The sequence below is a fragment of the Cygnus atratus genome, chromosome 12, assembly GCF_013377495.2.
Source record: "Cygnus atratus isolate AKBS03 ecotype Queensland, Australia chromosome 12, CAtr_DNAZoo_HiC_assembly, whole genome shotgun sequence".
NCBI classification, from domain to species: domain Eukaryota; kingdom Metazoa; phylum Chordata; class Aves; order Anseriformes; family Anatidae; genus Cygnus; species Cygnus atratus.
In genome coordinates this window covers 92,705-104,119 of record NC_066373.1, presented here as the reverse complement: position 1 = coordinate 104,119, position 11,415 = coordinate 92,705, and positions in this window count along the sequence as shown.

The window sequence follows — 11,415 nt, the reverse complement described above, 5'->3', positions numbered from 1 at the left end:
GACACCAGAGGCTCCCTGCAGTGGCTGGACCCCTCCTCACAGCCAGTCCCGCCTGCCACTGTGGGTTGGCCCCTATGGCTCCCTGCCAGCAGAGCAGTGGGTGCTGGTGTGTAGGCAGTACCAGGTGCCAATTCCCAGCTGTTCAAGGCTGAGGTAGCTGAGTGTTTCCTGCCACAGCAGTGAAGGGGAGGGTGGTACCCCTGTGAAATGCTTGCATTGTGTGTGTGACGTGCCACCTTGCCCAGATTGCTGATGACTGAGTGCGTAAGTCCCATTAAGTAAGAAGGAACTGGTGGCCAGGTGCCTGCTTGGTCCATGGAAAGAGGGGGCAGTGCCTGTGCAGTCACAAGAAGGTAATGTCCATCATACTGGCTGCTGTAGTCAGGGTCCTGGGGAGACATTTCTCTTCACAGAGCAGCGATATGCAGAATGCCTCATGCTGTCACCTCCAGCTCTGTTCACCTGTCTTGCTGGAGAGGTGAGACCCACAGGTTGATCCTGCCTCCCCTTCCATGGGAAAAGTGAGCTAGCTCTGCATTGCGTGCTCCCAGACCTCATGCCAGGCTCTGTGGACATCTGATTGCCTTCTCCTGTCCTGTCCAGGACAAAATCTGGGTACCAGTACTCCATTAGAGGGAAGGTGTCTTTTTGAGGAAAATACTATATGAAAAGATACACATCAGCTGAATGTCCAGGCTTCATCCTTTCCTTTCAAACAAAGCAATCCTAGAACAAAAAGAGAATCATGCTGGGGCTGTGAGTTAATTACATGACAGGAGATTTGGGGCCTTTAGACCTCAAAATAAAAACAAATAACCTGAGCTGTTTAAGACAAAGATTGATAAATGATTAATAGGATAATGTGCAAGGGGTCTGTTGGGCCAGGTGGACTTCACAGCTTATTGTTGCTGCAGTTATGCTGTTACTACTAATGAATAGGTCTCATTTTTTAGAGAAAGCTGCTCCTTTCAAATCCCTCTCCCTTCATGGACACCTTTCCCTTAAGAGACCCTCCAGAGATTTCTGTTAACATGCAAATAATCTACAGTGATTAACAATGTTCTGCTTCCTCTAAGCCCAACGTCATTTGACCAGCAGCCAGAGACATACACATATAAATACCTTACAAATCTCAAGACACTTAGATCTGTCAAGGCCGCTTCCTCTATTGCCATCTTTTGCAAACATACCACTGCCTTTTGACCACACCTAAGTTTTCCCTGTTGTGATAGCAAACTAACATTAAAACACAAATACGATGGAATCATTCTCCAGGCATCACAATCACAGATGCTTTGCTTCACGATGTGGGTGTAGCTCATAGCACTCTGCCAGCCATACAAACAGGCCTAAGCTGGCATCTGGAGGTTCTTTGTGCCAATGAAGGCCCCTTCAGCAGTGAGACCAAGGAGAAAACTAAAACAAATATCTCAAGCTTCTCTTCCTCAGATACCCAGACAAGATTGGCAGTGCTTTGGCAGAATCCTCCCAGTGCTTTTATGGCTAATGCATAGCCATACTCCCTGTCTTAGCTGGTGAGCATGAGCTTTATTTCCTGGGTCAGGCTTACAATGTGCTTCTGCTCTTTTCTGCACTGTCTGGGCTGGTCATGTTTAGGAAGAAGGTGACCTCAAACAGAGACCTAGGCAGTAAGACAACCTAGTGCTTTTCTTGGAAAAGGAAAGAACTTCTCAGCTCTTGGGCAGATTAAGAAATGAAATGAAATGTTCTCATCCTCAGCTTCCAAAGAGTCTGGCAGCAGAGCCCAGCCCAGCCCAGCAAAGCAAACTGTGGTACTTCAGGCGGGTTGGGCTCAATCACACCTTCCAGCAGTGAAGCCATCAGCTCTTCCAGGTGCCTTAAGAGTGTGGATGCAGCCCAGGCCCTGGCCCTCACCTCACTCACTGTCTCCTCCAGTAGCCCTGACTGCCCCTGCATGGGACTGCTGTCTGGAACAGTCACTCAGTGCCTCCCACCATAGGCCTATGGCCCTTGGCTATGAGAGCCTGCCTGGACCAACCTGTCATCCACCAGCATGCAGACACCATGTATGCCTGCATCCAGAGGGGTCTGCCCTGGGCAGTTGCACGGAGGCAGCAGGGAGGCCCTGGCAAACCACGGTGCAGCCTGCTGGGGAGCTCGGGTGAGACTTGAGCATCACTTGGGAGGGGGATGGGGAACAGGATCCCTGGGGGAAGGTGGTCTTGTGAAGCTTGTTTGTGCATGAGGGTTGGCACGTAACCTCATTTGTACAGGCTTCTTGAGTCACTGTCCCCTGTAGCCTCACCAGAGCAAACAGGTGCTGTCAACGCATCTGAACCACTTATTTCATGAATGCCTGATAGAAGTCAACTAGAAGTTCAATTTTGTGCCCTTTGCTACAAGAATGATACTGAGTTGCTGGAACACATTCAGAGAAGAGCAATGAAACTGGTGAAGGGACTGGAAAACAAGACTTATGAGGAGCGGCTGAGGGAACTGAGGCTGTTTAGTCTGGAAAAGAGGAGGCTGAGGAGAAGAGGCTGAGCGGAGAACTCATTGCTGTCTACAACTACCTGAAAGGAGGTTGTTGCGAGGTGGATGTTGGTCTCTTTTCTCTGATGACGAGTGATAGGACACAAGGAATTAGCCTCCAGTTGTGCCAGAGGAGGTTTAGATTGGATGTCAAAAAGAATTGCTTCATGGAAAGAGATGTTGGGCATTGGAACGGGCCGCCCAGGGAGGTGGTGGAGTCACCATCCCTGGAGATATTTAAGGGATGTGTGGATGTGGCACTTAGGGACATGGTTTAGTTGTAGACTTGGTAGTGTTAGGTGCTGGTTGGACTTGATGATCTTATGGGTCTTTTCCAGCCTAAATGGTTCTATGATTTTACGAAGTAGCTGCTGCTAGCACAGACTTTTCTGCACTCTTTTGTGAACTAGGCGTGCCTCAGCTGTACTTTTTGCTGTTGTTCCTCTCAACTCTAGACTAGCTGTTCTACTCCAAGTTACAGTGCATGTGCTGATTTCTGGTTTTAGATAGTCCATATACATTAAAAAAAAGGCATAAGATGACCAGTGAAATGAATCCAACAGCTTAATATCTTTTTTCTTGACGTGTCTTTTCTGTGAGTTGGTGGTAAAGTATTATGTGACCTCATTCTTATGACCTTATTTACATAAGCTTCATTCTTCCTCTCCTGTTTTCCCATTCCTCCTCCCCTTTAGATATTTGAGTGCTATAGTACAGTGAAGTCAATACATGAGTCTTGCCACTGCAGTATTTTGTAAAATGTGGAAACACGGTCTAATAAGGTTCTTCCTGGGTTACTGATCTCTATTTCCTGCTATTGAACAGGCAGGACTAGGGCAGAACTGTCTTATCTGTCCAAGCCTGGTAGGATAACTTTTTATGTCATTACACAAGAAAATTAAAAAGCAGATAAACAAAAATAAAATCAGTTAAAAGATAAGTTAAGAGTAAGGAGAAAATAGTAATGCTAGCTCAAGTAACTCAAAGGTAGGTGATAGTGGAGACATGGCAGTCTATACAGGAAATGGAGTAATGTAACACAAATATGGCCATGATGTTTATTTACTAACGCAAAAAAAAAAAAAAAAGGCAATAAAATAGAGGAGTGACAACTCCTGGTACTTGTCATAAAGTGGGGGAGACTTATAAACTGCCACAGATTAGCACTCATGAATGGAGCATATATATTCAAGGAATGCATTGTTTATGAAGGGTAGAAGAACAAGTGAAAGTCATATCACAAGTAATGCTGGTAATGTAAAACACAACTGCTTGTCTCAAAATATCTTTGTAGAGGAATTAAAAGAAGGCATTACAGAAGGGGTCTTATTGCCCCTGTGTGATTACATACACAGATCTCCATGGTATTAGAATAATAAATACAGTGAAAGACTGTGTGATTATAAAAGACTTCTAGCTTCTCAGCTAGAGACTGGAAAACCAATATTATTAATAATGATATTGATGATGATAATAATAATAATAATGAATATTTTTTTCTTGATGTGAGTGGGAGATTTGGTCACTGAATTAGTTGTTGAGGTAATAAGAAGCAACACCAGAAATTGGTTTGGCAAGCAGTCATTATCTTGTAGAAGAGTCATAGAAAGTAACCTGCAATCACATGAACTCAGATTGAATCAGTTTAAATAATAAAGAGAGAAACAAAGATCAGGAGAAATGAGGAGCACAAATACTAGCCTGTGGATGACAGTGAAGAGTCTAAGAAAGTTACAACATCTTCAACTCTATAGTCTGGAAACACTCAGCAGTGGTGATTTCATGATACTTGCTAATGGTTTGTGATCTACCTGAATGTTTTCTGTAGTTCCAAACCATTACATCCTCAGTAGCAACATACATTTGTTCAATTTTCTTTATAGCTGTAGAACTAGGGCAGAATGGTTCAACTCAAAACTATGTTCTGTTGCCTGAAGGTTCAATATGTTTCATTATGACTTTCCTGCTACCTACCACACATCACCTCTAGCTCTTAATGGCTGCATCTATAGCCTGCTTGTCTTCGCTTTGCATGCTGGAATCTTGAAGTCTGCATTCATTTTTGCACAGGGTTTTGCTCCTTTCTTGAGTAGTTCAGCTGTCCACCTATTTGGACGCATCTCTGAGGCAAGAGCTATTTCCTTCAAGTCTTGCCACTTCCGTTTGAAATCACAAAATCACAGAGTAATTTTGGTTTAAAGGAACCTCTGGAAATTTATGGTCCGACCCCCTATTTACAGGAGAGTTAAATACAGCAGGTTGTTCAGGGCCTTGTCCAGATGAATTTTTATCTTCCATAATGGAGTTCCTACAGCCTATCTGGTTTCCTGTTCCAGGGCTTGACTACCCTTATTGTGAAAAACTTTCTCCTCATACTGAGACTCTCATCTTCTGCCTACACACTTCTGAGAGCTGTCTCCAGCCTCTTTGTGCACTCCTGTTAGGCAGTGTCAAACAGCAATAACATCTTCCTGTTGTCTTGTTCCAGCTGAACAGATTCCACCCTCCCAGGCTCTTATGCATCTTGTGCGCCTGCCCCAACCACTTCTGTGGCCTTTTCTGGGCTCACTCCACTACATCACTGTCTGTCTTTTCCTGAACCCAGTATTCCAAATTCAGTCTCCCCTAACAGAGGGGAAGCCGTCCCTCTCTTTGGTATTGTCTGTAAACTTCCTGAGAGTGCACTCTGACCTATTGCCCATGTCAATGACCAAAATATGAAATAGTATATGCATATATCTCTTTAATCTGGAAAGTTGTACCAACTCCACAGCGATATATAAACACTATATTTAGCAGAGGTATTAATTCCTACTATTGCTGCTTGATTTTTGTGAAAAAGATATTTTTATCATCTTACCATTTTGTTTTGTGCAGGGAGACTCAGGATTTTGTTGTTGTTGTTGCTAAAGTATTCTGTGCTCCAGTGTTTCATTTTTCTTTTTGACTCCTTTCCTACAGTGAAAGTGGTAAAAAATAGTTTCTTCTTCTGAAGAAGAATATTTTAACCTATTCCTATGCGTAAGCTCAGGTTTTGTTTCCACACATGTAAAGGTTTTCAGATGGAAATTCAGTTACCCAGTGTATCTATAGTGTATTTTCCACATGTGCATAATTTCTAGCTATTGGCTTTGTGTGTTAATCGAAAGCAACCATAGTGACTGCATAAAGCATCCCTGCCAAATAGAGCTCTTTGAAAAAGCCAGAGAGTTCTCCTCTGCTCTGCTCCCTTCAGCCCTATGAAAACGACAAACAATTTAAGTAGTCTTTTTTTTTTTTCTTGACAATTACTTGCAAGTTTCTCTTCTGCAAGGAGCAAGGCTTTCCTTGTGCATTTCAAAACACTAAAATACAGCAGTACTCAAAATACAGTGATCAGCATAGGAGGGTTTGCATGGTCCTTGTGTGAGTGGTGATCTCTTTCCATCATGCTCAGTCTAGCAGATCCCTAAACCTTGTCTGTCCTCTACAGCCTTAATGGTGCCAGCTAGGAAACACCTGAACTCCCTCTGCTTTGAGAGGGAGATCTCTTTCACCAGTGTGTAATCGCTGCATAGATTCATACATCGGCTCCTGATTTCATACTTCAGGGATGCAAGAAATGTGAGTCATCTCACCACATGCATCATAAATCTGCCTTTCTAACAGGAAGGTAAACAAAAGTACCTGTGCATCAGGCCTTGTGTTTGAGAATCTAAATGCGTCTCCAAGGTCAAAGTTGTGATCTGAGCCAGATAGGATGTTCTAAGAGAGCAAACTTCCCTTCAAATTTTAGAAGAGAATGCCCCTCTCATCTGTTCCCAGAATCCTGTCAGTGAATAATCATTGACGTCTCTAAAGGAGGGTGCTCTCAAGGACAGGGCTCTTGAGACAGAGGCATTCCTGTATTGAAGAGGGGAGAAAGGTACAGAATGTATGAAGGCCTTTGTCAGTCTGAGTCTCCTTGTGTGTTACACAGGTGTGTGACACACAGCTCCAGGGTTAATATTCCTCCTCTGATTTAGTCACAATGATTCCTTTTGCAATTGGTGGAAGGAGACAGAGACTCCAGCAGCATTCCCATGAGCTGCTTTAGATCTCAACATGGTATAAGACAAGTTGTGTTCTACAGGGCATGTGAAAGCTGTATTGCAATAAAGACTGTGAATAGGGAGATATGGCTCATTGTCTCTCCTGATACAAAATGATGGTATTACCAAATACAGTTGTAATATGCCAGATCATGCCTTTGACATTACTCCTCAGTCTCTTCCCATTGCTGCTGCCCTGGGTCGGTTGTGCCTGTGTGTGCATGTACACTGTGCATTGCTCTCTTCTTCAGGGAACATGAAATGGCTCACAGGGCTCACTAGTCTCTGAGTCCTTAGAAAACACTTTTAATCAAGGAACAGGGTAAAAAAACAGAAATCTGGTCAGCCATTGCGTGAGGCGCAAGGAAGGCGTTCAAGGCCAAGTGGCACGGGGCTAATTGCCGTCAAGCACATGGTGACTACTGCCACATGCTTCTGCTTTGCTTCATCTGTCACTTAAAGCTTATCAGTCAGACATACAGGGAGAGGCATGTCCATTGTTCAAGAGCCAGAGGATTCCTGCTTCACTTTCCACAATGTGCAGGTCTCCTGGGGGGCAGTGTGCTAGAACAGTGTGCCTTCCCAAGCCATGTCTCCAAAGAGGAGTACGTTTTTCCCCTCTGTAAAACTGCTCATGACACAGAAGCTGCCATCTGGAAAGTTCAGCCAAGCAGCTCGTACTTGGGATCTGTGCAACTGAAAAAGTCTGTGGAACCCTGTGACTAGAGGACTGTACGGCAGCGCTCAGTGGCTGTCACAAAGCCTGAATACTGGTGCCAAAGGACCAGCATGTCCTGGGCAAACGATATACAGGTGGAACGGGATTTCCATATATCTTTGTTCATGCAAGTGTTGGCAGGGAGAAATTAGGCTTCAGGAAGAGATATTCAGTGGTGTGACCATACAAACCAGCTTTGTAACTCTTACTGACATAGAGATAAATCAATCCTACAGGCGGTGTCCGTGGAGGGCATAGGAACACATAACTGAAATCCAGGCTGCACAGAGCACCGCTTAGTTCTCTCCACAGGGCTCTACCTGGACCACTGCCAGCTCCTCACCCTGTTTCCCAACCCAGGGTTAGCAGGGCTTGACCATCTGTGTTTGTAATGCAGCAAGTCAAAGGGAACATGACCTTCCCCTTTCAGGGTGTCCCTCCTGCTGGAAGGGCCCAGATTTTTTGCTTTTGCTGTCTCTTACACTTTACTAGTCCTAAAAGCAGCACGGTGATATCCCACGGGAAATAGGATGGCATCAGGAGGTCAACACCTCACCAGAAGGTGTGACAGAAATGATGACACTTAGAATAGGAATAACCCAAAGGGACTGTCTCTTCATAGTTGCAGAATACCACGCGTTTCTCTTGAGTCCAATTCTGCTCTTCTTCACCACCTTGTCTGTCACAGCAGTGAATCAGTGAAGCAGTTCTGGCAGGGAATCATTAATAGGACAAGTCCTGCTGATCCTCCCACAGCTTCTCTATTCAGACAATTTTCAGCCCTCAGAGTAACTCAAGCAGAGCACAGGCAGAAAGGAGTCTATAAGGCTGCATGAGACGCTGCATCCACTAGCAACGTGGCACACAGACAGAGCATTAGTAGGCAAATACGCCCTACCAGCGCTCCTGGTGGGCAAGACAGTCCTCCCTGCAACAAGGTTTGCTGTTCATCTTTCATTCTGACACTCCACAGACATCCTCCTTCCTCTTTTTAAGAACAGCAGGCTCTTTCAGGGCCTGCAAAGGGTCTCAACAAAATCAATTCTCAGTTGCCTTTGTGAATTTCCTGGCCTTTCTCACTTACTAGTAGTGTTTGGTCATTTGTGCCCCTTCAAGAAACTGCCATTCTCATGCTTTGCCGCTAGTGGAGGGTGGAGTTTTCTAATTTAAAGCAGGTCAAAGCAGGCGGGCACGGTAGTCAGAGCTAGGACATAAATAAAAGGTACAAGAAGGTGCAAGCACAGATACAGGTAAGAGGTGAGTACGTTAGTGTATAAGAGATCCTGGTGTGAAAGGCTAAGTGCCTGTATATGAATGCACAAGTGTTTGTAAGGCTGCCTGGAGGAGTACATACCACAGCGGTGTACGTGCAGGAGGGAAGCCTTGCTTGAAGCAGGTCTGGTGGTGCTTCAAGAGGACATGTTAAGGTGAGATTTTTCAACTATTTCTTGGTAGCTGCTGTGGATATTCTGGTGCCCAGGATTGTATTTTCTGCTTGTGCTCACCAGCCTGAACGGGGGATAATTTTTGAAAAGTGCTATATACATACGGCTGTCATTAAAGTGCTATATGTCTCCTTGCGCAGACAGAAGCTGTTGGTCTGGCTTAGAGGGTATTTCCTGCTTCTCCAGACTGTCTTCTCCATATTTCCCACTAGTTTCACTCATGCCATGTGTTCTCTGAATCGGCAAATGCTGCTTCTAACTCTGCAGAAGCTAACCAGGCCAACTGAGGACGGATATGATAAAACAATGAGCAAGCATCACTGCCACCAAAGACCCATGTCAGGGGCTTTCTGGGCACCCAATACTCTTTGCTACACCAGTGCAGGTCTGGAGAGCTCCCCCGTACTTGTATGGTAGAGCGCCAAGCCACAGTCTGCATGATGTGAAGTATATTGCGCTGTACTGTCACCTCCCTCAGACATGCACAGGTGCACCAACCCTGTAATTTGGAGACATGCCACCCATACTCACAGTGTATTTGGTGGGTATGTGTCCCTGGGGCTGCTTGCTGTTTTCTCTAACTCTTGCTCCTTGCTACGATCAAGCTTTCCCAAGGTCTCTGTGTATTTCCATAAAAGCTGTGGTAGTTTCACATGGATGGCTAGCGAAACTCCACCACACTACTCTCTCACTTCCACTCCTCAAAGGAACTGAGGGAGAAAATATGATGAAAAATGGCTCGAGGGTTGAGATAAGGACAGGGAGATCACTCACCAATTACTGTCATGGGCAAAACAGATTCAATATAGGGAGATTAAAGTAATTTATTACCTATTACTAACAGACTAGAGCAGTGAAAAACTAAATGCAAACTAAAAACACCTTCCCTCCTATCCACCCTCTTCTACCTCCTCCCCTCGACTGGCGCAGGGGAATGGGGGCTGCAGTTAGTCCATAATGCTTCACCTCCACTGCTCCTTCATGGTCACTCTCTGCCCCTGCTCCATGTGGGGTCCCTCCCATGGGATGCTGTCCTTCCTGAATTGATCCTGCGCGGGCTTCCCACAGGCAGCAGCTCTTCAGGAACTGCCCCAATATGGGTCCTCCACATGCAGCAGCTCCCGCCAGATCACGTGCTCCTTTGTGGACTCCTCTCCACAGGCTGCAGTGTGGAGATCTGCTCTGCCGTGGTATCCCGTGGGCTGCAGGGGGACAGCCTGCTCCACCATGGGCTTCTCCACAGGCTGCCGGGGAATTTCTGCCCCAGCACCTGGAGTACCTCCTGCCCTCCTTCTGCACTGACTTGGGTGTCTGCACGATTGTTTCTCTCTACATTTTCTCACTCCTCTCTCCCAGCTGCTGTTGTGCAGCAGGGTTTTTTTTTGTTGTTGTTGTTTTTGTTTTTTCCCCCCCTTCTTAATTGTGCTCTCACAGAGGTGCAGCCAGCATCGCTCATTGGCTCAGTTCTGGCCAGTGGTGGGTCCCTTTTTGAGCCAGCTGGAGCTGGCTCTTATCTAGCGTGGGACACCTTCTGGACTCCTCACAGAGGCCACCCCTGCAGACCCCCCGGTACCTAAAACCTGACACATAAGTGAAATACAAAAGCTTACAACTCTGTTTTGTTTGTTTGTTAGGGGGGGTTGTTTGTTTTTATTAGTAGCACAATGCAGGCAGATTCCAGTTCTTTGTCCTCTCTTGCATGTACTATAGAAAGACCTAACATGATGACACCGGATTTTGTCTTTTTCAGTAGTTTCTGTTCTTCATCCTTGGCACATTATGATTCTTCCTTTTTGTTCTGCTCTCGGTTAAATCCTTGCTCGTCTTGCTGCCAGCTGCCAGTAACAGTGTGCCTTTTTTGTACTGCAGTTGAGCTTTTCTCAGTCATTTGTGGCTATTTGCTCTGCAGCTCTGTGAGGGCTTTCATATTTCACTTTTGCAATGAGAAGTGAACCGATTCACTCTGCTTGTGACTCTGGATGTTTGCTGTAGGGGAAAAAAAAAATGTGGTTAACCTTAAGACTTTAGTTTAGAACCATCCCAGCTGCCATGAGCAAGAGATGTTGCGGTGAAAAATAAGTGCATTCAATTAGCATTTCTTTCATATTAGGAAATGTCTGATAGAACTTCTACCTCTCTTTACTGCTCCTCTATTCCACATCACCAGACACTCACAGCTTGTTTCAGTTTTTCTCCTCTTCCTTTGGGGCAGACTGGTCAGGGCACAAATCATTACAGCTGCTTGTATGCATGAAGAAATTCCCTGTTGAGTCTGTTGCCTCACATGAGGCTGTTCCTCAGGCAAACAGCAACAGCAGTCACATGGGTGGTCGGCATGCTTTGTGAAATCTACAACATCCAGCTGTCCTACCCTGGTTTCACTGAACGTAAAAGCATACCCTTGCTTCCCAACAAAACCAAACCCATTCTTTTTTACTCAGACTATTCAGAGGTAGATTTTCAGAGAAGTAATGATTTCTGTGGCTTTATATCTGCCTGGGTGTCTTAAGGCCAGTGTTCATGCCCGCTCAACGTGTTTTTCTGAATTAAGATTGCCTGGCTGCAGTCCAGGAACTTTGCTGGGAGTTAGAATAAAGATGTTAATGGTGCCAGGTGGAAGTGATATCATCAAAGTTAATTTGGAAGCCAGGACTTTTGGTAAACACTA